The sequence below is a fragment of the Hemiscyllium ocellatum genome, chromosome 1 (genome assembly GCF_020745735.1).
Source record: "Hemiscyllium ocellatum isolate sHemOce1 chromosome 1, sHemOce1.pat.X.cur, whole genome shotgun sequence".
Lineage (NCBI taxonomy): Eukaryota > Metazoa > Chordata > Chondrichthyes > Orectolobiformes > Hemiscylliidae > Hemiscyllium > Hemiscyllium ocellatum.
The window spans coordinates 151,879,797-151,895,125 of record NC_083401.1 but is presented as its reverse complement, the minus strand read 5'-3'; positions in this window follow the sequence as shown (position 1 = coordinate 151,895,125).

The window sequence follows — 15,329 nt, the reverse complement described above, 5'->3', positions numbered from 1 at the left end:
GTCCATATCCCTCTAAAACCTTCCAATCCATGTACCAATTTAATTGTTTTTCACATGTTGCTATTGTAACCACCTCAACCACTTTCTCTGGCAGCCCATTCCATCTGCGCACCACACTCTGCATGAAGAATTTGCCCCCTCGGGTCTTTTTAAATCCTTCCCCCTCTCACCTTAACCCTGTGCCCTCTACTTTTCAATTCCCTAAACCTGGGAAAAAAGACAGTATGCATTCATTCTATCTATGCCCCTCATGATTTTATACACCTTCAATAAGGTCATCCCCTCAACCTCCTACATTCTGAGGAATAAAGTCATATCCTGGCCAGCCTCTCCCTATAACCCAGGCCTACTAGTCCTGGCAACATCCTCAAAATTAGCTTTTCAACTGGCTTTTTTAAACAGCTCAGCTCTGTAACAGCAGACCTAGTGGGTGCCTCCAAAATCCTTCCAGGAAACAAAGCCCAGTTTTAATGATCACTCACAGCTCCACAATGAAACATCCAACTGAAAACTTTCTCCCAAGTCAGGTTTGCGGATCCAGGACTATTCCCAACTCTGTGCTCTGAAATCAGGAGCTAATTATAAACACACTGCTTCAATACCCAGGCTGGTGAGCCAGGATGTGAACAGTTCATTGGTCATTGGTGTACACATGGCAAAACATTCAAAGGAATTAAAATCTAGAGATAAGAGTGCATTTGAGATGACTTTCTGTGGATGTTCTTCGATCGTGATTTTAAAATTTGATTGGCAGAAACCTTGGAAAATTGACCATACTTTAACGAGTTTTATATGTAAATGTGTCATCATTTGACTGCGCAATCTGACAAGCTGGTTGTCAGAAAACACTTAAAATCCTTTTAGGCTTTTTTTTAACTGCAGGAAGTTGCAGCAAGAATAATGGTAGTATGTGTAGGTTGAGCGAATGAGAGTGATGGAATGATAACATAGTTAGAGATGTTAATTGTTACAAACCAATTTCTCAAGCTCATCAGGAGAAAAGATACCTTGGGTAACATTTCTTAGAGATTCAGGACTACTGGGATGACGTAAATACGTTACTAAAATACCACCTAACACTGTTGAAAAATGTGAACACTGTGCTATCTGTCTCTAACAATGTAGATATGGTACTAAATATATCTTTTAACCCAAGTGGATTGTTATTCAGGTCCTTCTATTTTTATCACAACTAAACTCACAAAATTATATAGAATTAGAAAGCTTTTAGCAGTGATGATCAATCCCACAATTAAATCATTTACAGAAAGCTGCTATGGATGAGCATCCAGCTTTTAGTGAATCATATGATTTATTGGACATCAAAGCAGAAATCACAATGGACTGATCAGTGTACAGTCTAATTCTGTTGATATTTACTCATCCTTTGCTCTATCCGAGTACTCTTAAAAATGCTCATAACACAAGAAGGCAAACTTTCTTTAGTGACATGCTTACCAACTCAATTTTCACAACCATGATCTCCCCCTCAGGCCACCACTGAAATAACCATTGGAGTCTTATATTACTTTAAATCTGCATCTGCTAATGAGGACCATCAATATAGAACAATGGCTTGACCATCTCACTGGAAGTAAAAACCACAAATTATAGGACCTGGCATTCAGAAAGTGGGTGAATATTCGACTAAATTTTAATTGATCATCTGTACAACTATTTTTGGTATTTAAATCATAGCCTTATTTTCAGCAAACTGCTGTAAGGTGTCATCAAAAGTGCTAGCAACTGAACTTGCTTAGTAATAACCTGCTCACTGATGCTCAGCTTGAGTTCCATCAGGGCCACTCAGTTGCTCACCTCATTACAAACTTGGTTCAAACATGGACAAAAGCGTTGAATTCCAACGATGAGGTGAAAGTAACAGCTCTTAATAATAAGGCTGCATTTGACTGACTGTGGCATCAATGAGTCCCAGCAAAATTGGTGTCAATGGAAATCAAGGGAAGAACTCTCTGCTGGTTGGAGTCACATCTGGCACAAAGGGAAATGGTTGTAGTTGCCAGAAGTTAATCATCTCAGCTCCAGAACATCTCTGCAGGAGTTCCTTAGGATAGTGTCCCTGGCCCAAACATCTTCAGCTGCTTCATCAATGGCCTTCCATCCATTATAAGGTCAGAACTGGGTATGTTCACTGATGATGACACAGTGTTCAACATCATTCATGACTCCTCAGTTACTGAAGCAGGCCACGTTGAAATGCAGAAAGACCTGGACAATATCCAGGCCTGAGCCAAAAAAATGCCAAGAAACATTCATATCATACAAGTACCAGGCAATGACCATCTCCGACAAAGTGATCTAAACACCATCCTTTGACATTCAATGATGTTAAAATCACTGAATCTCCCAATATCAATATCCTGGGAGTCATGCTTGACTAGAAACTGAACAGGGTCATCCATCTAAATACAATGCCTACAAGAGCAATTCAGAGGCTAGGAATCTTGGAGCGAGTAACTCACCTGACTGCCTGTCCATAGGGCACTAGTCAGGAGTATGATGGAATATTCTCTAAATTCCTGGATACCATAGCTCCAACAACAGTCAAAAGCTTGACATCTTCCAGGACAAAGCAGCACACTTGATGGGCACTATATCTATAAACATCCATTCTCCCTACCACCAAGATTTAGGAGTAGCAGTGTGGACGATCTACAGACAATGCTACAGAATTCACCAAGGATCCTAAGACAGCACCTTCGAAACCTATGACCACGCCCACCTAGAAGGACAGGGGCAGCTAATATTTGGAAACATCATCACCTACAAGTGAGTCATTCACAGTACTGACTTAGAATGTATCCCTGTTCCTTCAGTATCACTGGTCAAAATCCTGAAATTCCTTCCCTCTCAGCATAGTGGGTCTACCTACAGCCCATGTTCTGCAGTTGTTCAAGAAGGTAGCTCACCACCTCCCTCTCAAGGACAACTAAGAATGGGAAATAAACACTGGCAATGGTAAGGAAAATGCCAGCTTATCACTGAAATGGCAGCATTCCTGCAGTGATAGAGAATCTGGGTCAACTTTTACTGAGCAATTCTCTCAAAACAAACACAAACTGTAAAGGAAACAGAGTGATCTTGCAAATTATTACAGTTTTAGTGACACCGACGTCCCATGTGTGAATAAAAAAAAGACAAAATCTTTCATTTAAATTACACTTAAAAATTTGGTTTGTGCAATAGCTACTCTGATTCACTTAACAACAAAGGCAAGGAGTCTGCTCTCAAAATAATGTAATTATGACAACAGAAACATAACTACATCCCTGTGAGTTGGTGTTATGGGTTTCTGAGGCTTAGTCAGTGCTTGAGAAGTACTGTACATGAGAATATGAGCAAAGTCCTTTCATTGTTACTTCAATAATTTTATGTATCTACAGCTGCAGCTTTGACAGGAACTGATGCAGATGAAATATCAAATGTGTCTTCTTATGGCTACAATCCTTTAAATTTTACTAAACCTTTTGCTGCAGAATTAAAGAATTGTAACTTTAAGGTCATCCACTGAGCATGTGCAAAAGGTCAGAATTATATCAAATCACATGGAACAGTAGCCCAGGGCTGTAAAATTCCTAATTTTTCTACACCGTCTACATAGTTCAGATGAGTAAAGCTTGTTAATATTCATCCATATGAGTTTGGACCTCATCTAACAACAACAACACCGCACAGGTTGTCCATGTCATGTGTGCTCTCTGTAATTAGACCAAGGTGCACAGAAAACATATTCTACATATAGTAATGATGTAAAGACAGTTCTGTAATGCTATATATACAATGCAGAGCAATGCCATTGACATTGCACTGAGACCTTATAATCAACCCTTATATTTTTTGAGATTCCATATCATCTTTGTAAGAGTCCAGTCAAAGCTAATGCACTGCAGAGCTTTATTTGCATATTTGCAGACAATTATATTTGAAAGGGCAGATAGTAGTATAGATTCTGTCACTTCCATAACATTTATTAGCACTTGGAAACAAATTCATATTTTGTTTTTTTTGTGTCAGATGCCAACGAGACAAATCATGCAAATTCTGAAAGCAGTCAGCAGTTATTTTTACTGTTTGCACCTGATCTTGTTTTGTTGCTTATCTGAGTAGCTGACAAATTCTCTGATAATGAAGGCTATCTAATATGCTACTAATTAATATAATACTTTGGTTAGTCAAGGTTTATACTTTGCAAATTTCTTACCTCAATTTTGGAAGCATTTTAATTGGGTTAATGTGATGGCAACACAATAGAGAGAGATTGGGCCAACTCACTGGCCTTTGCTTCTCCAACAGGAATTTTTTATGGATGTATCTCCTTAAACAGGCTGAAGCAGCATCACTTGAAGTAGCATTGAGGAGAGCCCACGACAATTACTAAAACAAGGCTGAATCCCAGGAGGGTCAGAGTGGCAATGGTATGGAAAATGCCAGTTTATCACTGAAATGGCAGCATTCCTGCTGTGACAGGGAATCTGGGTCAACTTTTACTGAGCAATTCTCTCAAAACAAACACGTACTGTAAAGGAAACAGAGTGATCTTGCAAATTATTACAGTTTTATTTTTGTACTATCTTTTAAGATTCAGTCGAATGATCCAAAAGAAAGATTTACATTCATAAAAGGCCTTACTGCAGTTATCAGAAATCGTTCAAAACAGCTCACAGTCATACTCAAAATAACTTAAAAGGCAATGTCTTCTAAGTAGCTAATTATAGCAGTTAATTGTTACATAGCAGGATCTCAGGTATCACTGTGAAGTTAATAACTGCATAATCTGGATTTGTGGTAGTGGTTGACAAAAGCTTACAGGATAGCAAGTGGACTCCTTTCCCTTTTTCAAATATTGCCTTTGATTTTCTAAGATCAGCCTGAAGAGATAAACATGGGTATGATCTTTCATTTTATGGCAGTGCTTTTTTTGAGTGGGAATCATGGCATCCGGTTGAAAAAGGCCCCTGATTGTTTATCAATCTGTGCAGCCCTGTGTCTGCATGATATGTAACATTGTACCCTCAGAGAATGTACCACAGCCTGATGTCTGTGTTCAGAGCCTGTTGCAGTGGAAGTAAGCTGAACAAGAGATATACAAGGTAATGGAACCTGCTGCTTCTCAGCCTACACGGTCCCTATTTTATCCCTGAATTCTGTCCAAAAATGTTGGCATGAATGAGGTGGTCAGTGATGTTGGTGGCAGGGAGGTGTTAACCAAACAAGGCACAATGCATTCGGATGACCAGGGACTAGCGGCCTCTTGTACAATAGACGAATGTGTGCACAATGTTGCTGCCATCTAAAAGCCATAAAATTGTAGCCACCACCACGTCCCCCCCACCCCTCAGATCAAGTCAATTGCTCTGCCCATTCTGACTGTGATGACAGTGATTTCCTTCCCCATTGTGCACTTTTGATTTTCAGTACAATGGAAGGTGACAGTGAGTGCTGCTTGTCCAGTGGTTTGCGGTCTTAGCCTCTAATTGTCATTGAGACCCCGGAGAACCAGATTCCACTTGCTGGTAGCCCTTCCTGTGAATTCTATTGGCTTTGCACATCCACAACCCAATAACCCAACAACATGAGGCTGCATATGCCCACTTTATACCGCAGCCCCTTGCATATGAGGTGACCATGCCATGTGTCATCCTACACTGTTGCCTCCTGAAGCCAAGGTAATCCTGATCAATGATGAACCACCCAACCCAAATGACCCCCTTCCCATCATGCTTTTGTAGAGATGGTTGTCTGCATTTACAATCCTATCTTCACCTTAGCCTGCAGACCTGACCCTGAAGAATAGGTTGCTGAGTCTCCTTCCCATGGCAGCAACACCCTTGATCTCCCCCTTTCTTCATGAGTACCTGCATGAACTTAGTAGGAAATACATTCCTAAGGCCTTGTGAGATGGTTGCCCACTTCCTGCACATGCAGTATGCCCGCTGTGAAAACTGCTGGCACAAGGTACAGGTGTAAGATTGACTTAACACATTACAGCACAGCAAGATGGCCGCCTCCTTGACTAAGGATTGCTAACCAGCATAGCAAACTGCCGGGTTATGATTAGATTAGATTAGATTACTTACAGTGTGGAAACAGGCCCTTCGGCCCAACAAGTCCACACTGACACACCGAAGCGTACCCACCCAAACTCATTCCCCTACATTTACCCTTGCACCTAACACTACAGGCAATTTAGCATGACCAATTCACCTGCACATTTTTGGACTGTGGGAGGAAACCGGAGCACCCAGAGGAAACCCACACAGACACGGGGAGAATGCAAACTCCACACAGTCATTCGCCTGAGGCGGGAATTGAACCCGGGTCTCTGGCGCTGTGAGGCAGCAGTGCTAACCACTGTGCCACCGTGTCTATGTTCACTGGCATGGCAAGGCAAGGCAAGGCAAGACAATGAATGGATGGTGTGAGAATGCAGATAGGCACTCAGTTAGTGAGTGCTAAGAAAGCAAGTGAGCAGCCCTGAGATGTAGCCTGAGGCCTGGTCTGTAAGCTAGGTGCCTGTATCTGCACACAAATGGTCCTTGCAAATGTATTAGAGGAATGCTCTGGTGGAGTTAGCAAATGTCAACTGCCAATTCTATGATGAGGGGTGTGTGTGGCTGTTGGCCCCACGTTGTGCTGCATGGTGCTGAGTAACATGGAGCGTCCTCAGAGCCAGACACAACGAGGAGATGCTAGATACCTGCTCTGACCTCCATGTCGAGATTTGTCAGCATCTAGCTTGTTTGCCACATTTGTGTGGAGTTTGCACGTTCTCCCCGTGTCTGCATGGGTTTCCTCCGGGTGCTCCGGTTTCCTCCCACAGTCCAAAGATGTGCGGGGTCAGGTGAATTGGCCATGCTAAATTGTCCGTAGTGTTAGGTAAGGGGTAAATGTAGGGGTATGGGTGGGTTGCGCTTCGGCGGGTCGGTGTGGACTTGTTGGGCCGAAGGGCCTGTTTCCACACTGTAAGTAATCTAATCTAATCTAATCTAATCTAATCTAATTTGGTAAGGTAGGAAACCCAATATTAATGAAGGGGTGTGATATTAGTAAGACATCTAACACTCTACAATCTCCTGACGCTTAGCAGAAAACTCACCTTCCTGCTTGTCAGAAGCATAAAATTTGCAGTGAATTCCTGCCCAAATCAAAATAGGCCTAACAAGATTTCAACAAAGCTCCTTTGACAACAGCTTCTAAACTCCATGACCATTTCCATCTGGAATTACAAGGGCAGCAGATAAATGGGAACACCAGCTTCTGCAACTAACCTTCCGGACTTGGAAATAGATCACCATTCCTTCAGTATCATTGGGTCAAAATCCTGGAACTCCCTCTCAAGCAGCATTGAGAAGTTCAAGAAGGCAGTTCACCACTGCCTTTTCAAGGGTAAGCAATAAATACTGGTCCAGCCAGTGAGGCCCACATCCCATGACTGAATAAAAAAACTTCTGATCTGCATCTACCACATATTTTGCCACAGTTCACACTATTCAGGGATTCCACCTGTGCTCTCTATTCCCATGATTTTAGAACATTGAGCTAAAATAACATCAATTGTTTTAAAATAATAACAAGAGTTTATTAGAGTAATACAGGAAAACCACTTCTCCTGGAATCTAGAACAAGGATGCACAACATGATAACTATTGTTAGGGGGCTCCTATGGCACTGTGATAGTGTCCCTGCCTTTAGACTAGGTTCAAGTTCCACTGGCTTCAGGTATGTTTAATCAAATCTCTAGACAGGTTGATTAGAAAATGAACTATAATTATAGTTAGGCCATTCAAGAAGGAAATCAGGATATTGGGAATCTGGAACTGTCTTCACAAAATATTATGAATTGTTCAATTGAAATGTTCAAGACTAAGATCAATTGACTGTTGGTAGGTAATAGTGTAAAGACAATTGGACAAATGTTGGTGGAATAGGATGAGTGTATACCAGCTATGACCTAATTAATGTTGAAGCAGGCTCAGGAGCTGATTGGCCAATTCTTGTATGTAATCATTTATAGTCCAAATACATGGCAACTGCTTTCCCTTTAGAGTTTGCTTCAGACTCACTATGACTTAAAGTATGATCTTAATAGAGACCAGGTGAGCTGGCCTTTGTGGAAATGCTCACATCCTGCAAATATACTCTTTACATAACCTGCCTTATTCATGCTCAGCTTTCTATCTTATGATATGCGCCAAACAAACTTGATAGCAAAAGTTCTTGAAATGGAAGTCAGAGTGGGTATCTGACTTCAACTCACTGCTTGCTCCAAAGGATCTCCACGTTGGACATCAGGAATCACCACCTCATGAGCACCGACCACATGCATTCAATGTCCATAGCCATTGGTATCAGACATGTGTTAGCTTCTAAGAACCCCCAGGACACACCTCCAATTCCCTATAGGATGTTTCTGCACTTCAGTCACCACTACCATTGTAATACTGCTGCAAGGACATGCACCCAGCTCATGGATGACGCAAGGCTGCTCATTTCCTGTCATAGTGCTCACTCACTCTGAGCCTACCTAGATAGTCACAGCATCCTTGCCTAACATTGCCTTGCCTTGCATTTTTGCACCTTGTCCCATCAGCCAGGGATACCAGCTCACGGTACAGCTGCATTGCATTGTCATTTGGAACAGACACAAACCCATGGAAGCTTGTCATTGGTTGTCAATCAGTCTCTGTCAGGGTCCTTCGTCAGACTTATGTCAGGCTACTGCTTATTGACTACAGTTCCACCCTCAACATCATAATTCCAAACAAACTCATCTCTAAACTCAGAGACCTAGTTCTCATCTCCTGCCTCTCTGTAACTGAATCTTCAACTTCCTGACCCCTGGGCTGCAATCAGTAAGAATAAATGACAAGGCCTCCTCCATCATAATTTCCACCATCAGTGTCCCACGGGTTACATAATCAGCCCCTTACTGTATTCTTCATACATTCACAACTATGTGGCTAAATTTGTCCCAACTCCATTTACAAGTTTTTTGATGGTACCATTGTTGTAAAATAGATCTCAAACAATGATCAGACAGAATACAGGAAATAGATTGAGTGCTTAGCAGCATAGTGTAAAGTCAACAGTCTCTCTCTACCGACATCAGCAACACGAAGAAGCTGATCATTGACTTCAAGAAGCAGAGAAGAGGGCATGCCCTGGTCTGCATCAATGGAGCTGAAGTGCCGATGGTTAACAGCGTCAAGTTCCTGGAAGTGGCGATCACCAACAATCTGTCCTGGTCTACCCATGTTGATACAACAATCAAGAAAACACAATAATTTCTCTACTTCCTCAGGAGGCTAAGGAAATTCAACAAGTCTTCAAAGACCCTTGCCAATTTGTATGGATACACCACAGAAAGCATCCTATCTGAATGCTTCAAAACTTGGTATGGCAACTACTCTTCCCAAAACCATAAGAAACTATAGACAGTTGTGAACACAGTCCAGCCCAACATGTAAATGAGCCTTTCATCCATTGAGTCCATTTCCTGCTGCCTCAGGAAATCAACAAACATAATCAAAGGCCCCTCCTACTCCAGTTATACTCTCTTTCACCCTCTGCTGGCAAGCAGAAGATATACAAGTCTGTACACATGGACAAATAGATTCAAGAACAGCTTCTTCCCCGCTGTTATCAGACTTTTGAATAGACTTCTCAAAGTTATTTCTCTCTCTCTGCACCTTCTCGGAGACTGTAACACTTGGCATATCACCTTGTATGATATGCAAAACAACGCTTTTCACTGTATCTTGGTACATGTGACAACAATGAATGAATCGATCAATGAGTCAAGTCAATAGCCTTCAGTAAGGGCTTTGACACTGCTTGTCAAGGGCAGACTCTGATACTTTCCAGGGGCTTGGAAATGGTCAGCAACTCACACTGAACAGAGTCTGGATGATTTGCATATAAGAGGTGAGGAGCTGAATGTCAGACAGCCTTGCTTGTTTTGTGGCTGTTTTCCTCCTGGAATGAGAAGGTGGCAAGTATGAAGGGAAATGAAGTTGAGTGGCACAGCTGTCATTTTTGGTGAAGGTGTCCCGAGTGAGTGAGTCTGCAGTGCATAAGGCATTCAGGGTTAGTGGTGTCAGGGATTTTGATGAGTGATTGTAAGTGAGGGCAAGTACTGTTGGCTGCAATGGGAGTTGTAGAAAATGAGTCTTGGTAGGAGATGAGTGCATAGGCAGAGATAGAGGTGTGTGAGGCATCACAGAGAATTTGGTGGCCCTTGTGATGGAGGAGTGGAGAGGCACATTGACCTGCTTCCTACAGTGTTATATATTCCTTCAGGTGGCTAAGACTGCACTGAGCCAATATTGGACTAGGTTGGCATGGTCTGGTGCCATTTACTCCTCTGCTAATTCTCAGGAAAGTCTGCCCATGCACCATCTCTTCCAGCAGGATGCCCTAGTTTATGCCAAAAAGCGGGTCACCACATTTCCCCTTGTCTGCCATGTCCAGGGCAAATGTGCAGGGTAGGTTAACTCTGATAACACTTGTCTGGGTACACAATGGACTTTTAAAGATGGTGGGAGTGCAAGGTATCCCGTTGTATTGGGGGATACGGTCTGAATGGGGAGTTGTTGTGCAAAAAGCACATATTAAAGTGGAGCTTGAAGCACATTTAGGTGTGGAATAGAGTGTTAACAAATCATCTTCAGTAAGGTACAACAAGAGAATTCACTACACCTCTCAGTAAAAAAACCATCCAAAGATCAGCTCCACGTTGATGCACTCTGTCCTCGGAGTTTAACCCTTTAAAGCCCATGACCATTTGTTGAGCCTGTGCTGTATGCTTTCCAATGATTTCCTGATGTTCACTGGCCAGAACTGAATGTGATGGACCAAATTAGATCTGACCAAGGCTCTGCACAGTACGAGCATTGTTTCCTTATTTTAACCCTAAACCTCATTGCAAGTCCCTTGAGATGAAGGCAAACACCTGCCAAACCGTTTTGGTTAATTTGTGAAAGTATTTCAAGAAGTACCTGAGAATCTTCTTCGATTAATCGAAAGCCAAGGAAAGCAGGAAGACTGTTCCCGTGATCCTTTTCCATGTTTAAACATTCAATGAACAGAAAACAAGTGCACACATCTGCTTGATATCTGCATAATTCCTCGCTGTGTTTTGATCACACGGAGTTATGTTTTATGCAGTCTGCAGGGAATGTCAGGACCAGCATGTTTAATTAATTATCATCAATGTACTGCTTGACTGCTGTGCTCAAATATGCCTGAAGAAAAAAGTTTCGTAAACTAGTAACTGAGGTGCTTGAAGATATCTTAAGTGTAAAAAAAACTCCAATGCTTAAAGTACTTTTAGAACATGGAACATAGAACAACAAAATGCAGAACAGTTGCGCTAACCTGTGAACTAATTTAAGTCCATCACCCTACACTATCCTGTCATCATCCATATACTTATCCAAGGAATGTTTAAATGCCCCTCATGTGGCTGAGTTAACTACATTGGTAAGCAGGACATTCCACGCCCTTACCACTCTCTGAGTGGAGAACCTGCCTCTAACAAATCTGTCTTAAATCTATAACCCTTCAATTTGCAGCTATGCCCCCTCATACAAACCAACTTCATCATCCTAGGAAAGAAACTCTCTCTGTCAACTCTATCAAATCCTCTGATCATCTTGTATGTCGCTATTAAATCATCTCTTAGCCTTCTTCTCTCCAATGAGAACAGACCCAAGTCCCTCAGCTATTCCTCTTAAGACCTTCGCTTCAGACCAGGAAACGTCCTGATAACTCTCCTCTGCACCTTTTCCCAATGCCTCCACATATTCCCTGTAATGGGGCGATCAGAACTGCACACAATATTCCAAGTGAGGCCACACTAGAGTTTTGTACAGTTGCAGTATGATATCACGGCTCCAGAACTCAATCCCTCTACCAATAAAACCTAACACACCATATGCCTTCTTAACAGCACTATCAACCTGGGTGGCAACTTTCAGGGATCTATGTACATGGACACCAAGATCCCTCTGCATGTCCACACTACCAAGAATCTTTCCATTGACCCAATATTCTGCCTCCTGTTATTCTTCCAAAAGTGAATCACCTCACATTTATCTGCGTTGAACTCCATTTGCCACCTTTCAACCCAGTTCTGCAGTTTATCCAAGTCTCCCTGCAAACTGTAACATTCTTCCACATTCAACCAATGTATCATCTGCAAACTTACTAACCCATCCACCTATGCCTGCCTCCAAATCATCAATAAAAATGACAAACAGCATTGGTCCTAAAACAGATCCTAGTGACACACCACTTGTAACTGGACTCCAGGCTGAATATGTTCCATCAACCATCACTCGCTGCCTTCTTTCAGAAAGCCAGTTTCTAATCCAATCTGCTAAATCACCCTCAATCCCATGCCTCCTCATTTTTTTTCAGTAGCCTATCATGTGGAACCTTATCAAAGGCTCTGTTGAAGATCATGTACACTACATCAACTGCCCTACCCTCATCCACATGCTTTGTCACCTCTTCAAAAAACTCAGTGAAGTTTGTGAGACATGTACTACCCTTGACAAATCCATGCTGACTATTTTCATCCGAATTGTTGCTTTCTAAATGATTATAAATTCTATCTCTTATAATCCTTTCCAAAGTTTTTCCTACAACGGACGTAAGACTCACTGGTCTATAATTACCTGGGTCATTTCTACTGCCCTTCTTGAACATGGGCACAACAATCCTCCAGTCCTCTGGAACTAAACCTGTAGACAATGACGACTCAAAGATCAAGGTCAAAGGCTTGGCCATCTCCTTCCTAGCTTCGCAGAGAATTCTATGAAAAATCTCATCTGGCCCAGGGGACTTACCTACTTTCATACCTTCTAGAATTGATTACATCTCCTCCTTACTAACCTCAATCCTTTCAAGTCTAATAGGCCGTATCTTAGTCTTCACCTCTACAACATTCTCCTTTTCCAGTGTGAAAACAGATGAGAAATATTTGTTTAGATCTCTCTGATCTCCACAGAGTCCACACACAACTTCCCACTTCTGTCTTTGACTGGTCCTATTCTTATCCTAGTCATTCTTTTATTCCTCACATATCTATAGAAAGCTTTGGGGTTGTCCTTTATTCTACCTGCCAAAGACCACTCATGTCCCCTCCTTGCTTCTCTTAACTCTCTCTTTAAATCCTTCCTCATTACTCTGTAACTCTCCATTGTCTCATCCAAACCATCTCGTCTCAACGTCACATAAGCCTCCCGCTTCGCCTAACAAGAAATACAATTTCTTTACTAAACCACAATTCCCTAACCTTATCACTTCCTCCTTGCCTGACAGGGACATACGTATCAAGGGCATACAATGTCTGTTCCTTAAACCAGCTCCATGTTTTGATTGTCCCTATCCCCTGCATTTTGCTGCCCCATTCTATGCCTCCTAAGTCTTGCCTAATTGCATTATAATTGCACTTCCCCCATCTATAACTCTTGCCCTGTTGCATGTATTTATTCCTTTCTATCACTAAACTAAACGTAACTGAATTATGGTCACTCTCTCCAAAGTGCTCACCTCCCAATACATCAAACACCTGGCCTGGTTCATTACCAAGTATCAGACCCAGAATGGCCTCCCCTCTTGTTGGCCCTTCAACATACTGCGTCAGCAAACCCTCCTGCACACATTGGAGAAAAAACTGATTCATCCGACGTACTAGAGTTATAGCATTTCCATTCAATGTTGGGGAAGTTAATGTCCCCCATAATGACCACCCTGTTCCTTTCACTCCTGCCCAGCATCAATTTGCCAATCCTCTCCTGCACATCCTAGAACTTTGCGGAGGCTTCTAAAAAGGCCTTTTGTGGAGGCCTTTTAATCAGCATTTTCCTTTCTTTGCAACAATTTTCCAGCTTTTTGTTGTAAATATTTGTTTTTACACTAATTACTATCCATTCAATTCACATAGACATGAGTTGGCGTTCACACAGCTTTACTATTGTCATTTTTTTTGTTATTTGTTGCTTCTATTATATTCCATAGTAGAGCCATCTCTTGTAACATTGCACAACAAACAAGATGTGGAGAAGTCTTGGAATTACATGAATGATGGTACTTCAGTTTGTCTATCTTCTCGATGAGGCACCCATTCTGGGAATTTGGAGGATGTTAATGGTTAATATCCATTAACACAAAATAATTGGATATATTGGGTCATGATTAAATTACAATTTTGGCAATTATTGAATTCTGTCCATCATTGATAAAATGGAATCCACACATGTATATCAGGTTGTAATTCTGTCACCAGTTATCTGGGTGTCTCTGTATTCTCCAGCTGTGGCCAAGAGTGATTCAAATGTGCCTGTTATCTCCAGGGCATCCTCATCAGCATCAGCAAGCTGGACTATTTGTGATGGTCAATTTCTAACTCTCTTGCATTTTGTCTGTTTCCTCCTACAAATGACTTACTTTAAAAATATAAAGATCAGCTTTCACCCAGTGTATGCAATACATTCAGTGAGGGTCACAATGACACAAAGAAATGTATTATATAACATGACAATTAGGTTGAGTGGTTATGATCAATGGAGATATGGACAAGTATGAACTGGATAGTAATTGAATGGGATATGGGTTTCTCTGGCTAGGCGAGCAGTTATTGCCAAACCCTTGAAGATGGCAGTTGTCTGCCTCTTCAACCGCTGCAGTCCATGTGCTGTCAGTAGACCCATAATGCCGTTAGCTGGAAATTCTAGGAATTTGACCCAAAGACACTGAAGGAACAGAGATACATTTCCATGTCAGAATGGTGAATGGCTTAGATAGAAAGTTGCATGTATCCGTGTTCCAATCAGCTGCCCTTGTCCTTTTAGATGGAAGTGGATGTAGTTTTGAAAGGTACTACCTCAGAAGCATTGGTGATTTTCTGCAGTTCATCTTCCAGATAGTCCACACCACTGCTATTGAGCATTGGTGGTGAAGGGAGTGGATGTAGTGTCAAGCACACGGGCTGCTTTGTCTCTTTTAATGTTAAACTTCATGAGCGTTATTGAAGCTGCACTCATCCAGGCCAGTTGGCAGTATTCAATCACACTCCTGACTTGTGACTTGCAGAAAGTGAACAGGAGGCAAGTTATTTGTTATAGGCTTTTTAACCCCTGACCTGTCTTTGTATCCAGGCGAAAGTGAGTACTGCAGATGCTGGAGATCAAAGTCAAAATTAGAGTGGTGCTGGAAAAGCAGAGCAGGTCAGGCAGCATCTCAGGAGCAGGAAAATTGACATTTTGGGAGGGCTTTTGCCCAAAATGTCAATTTTCCTGCTC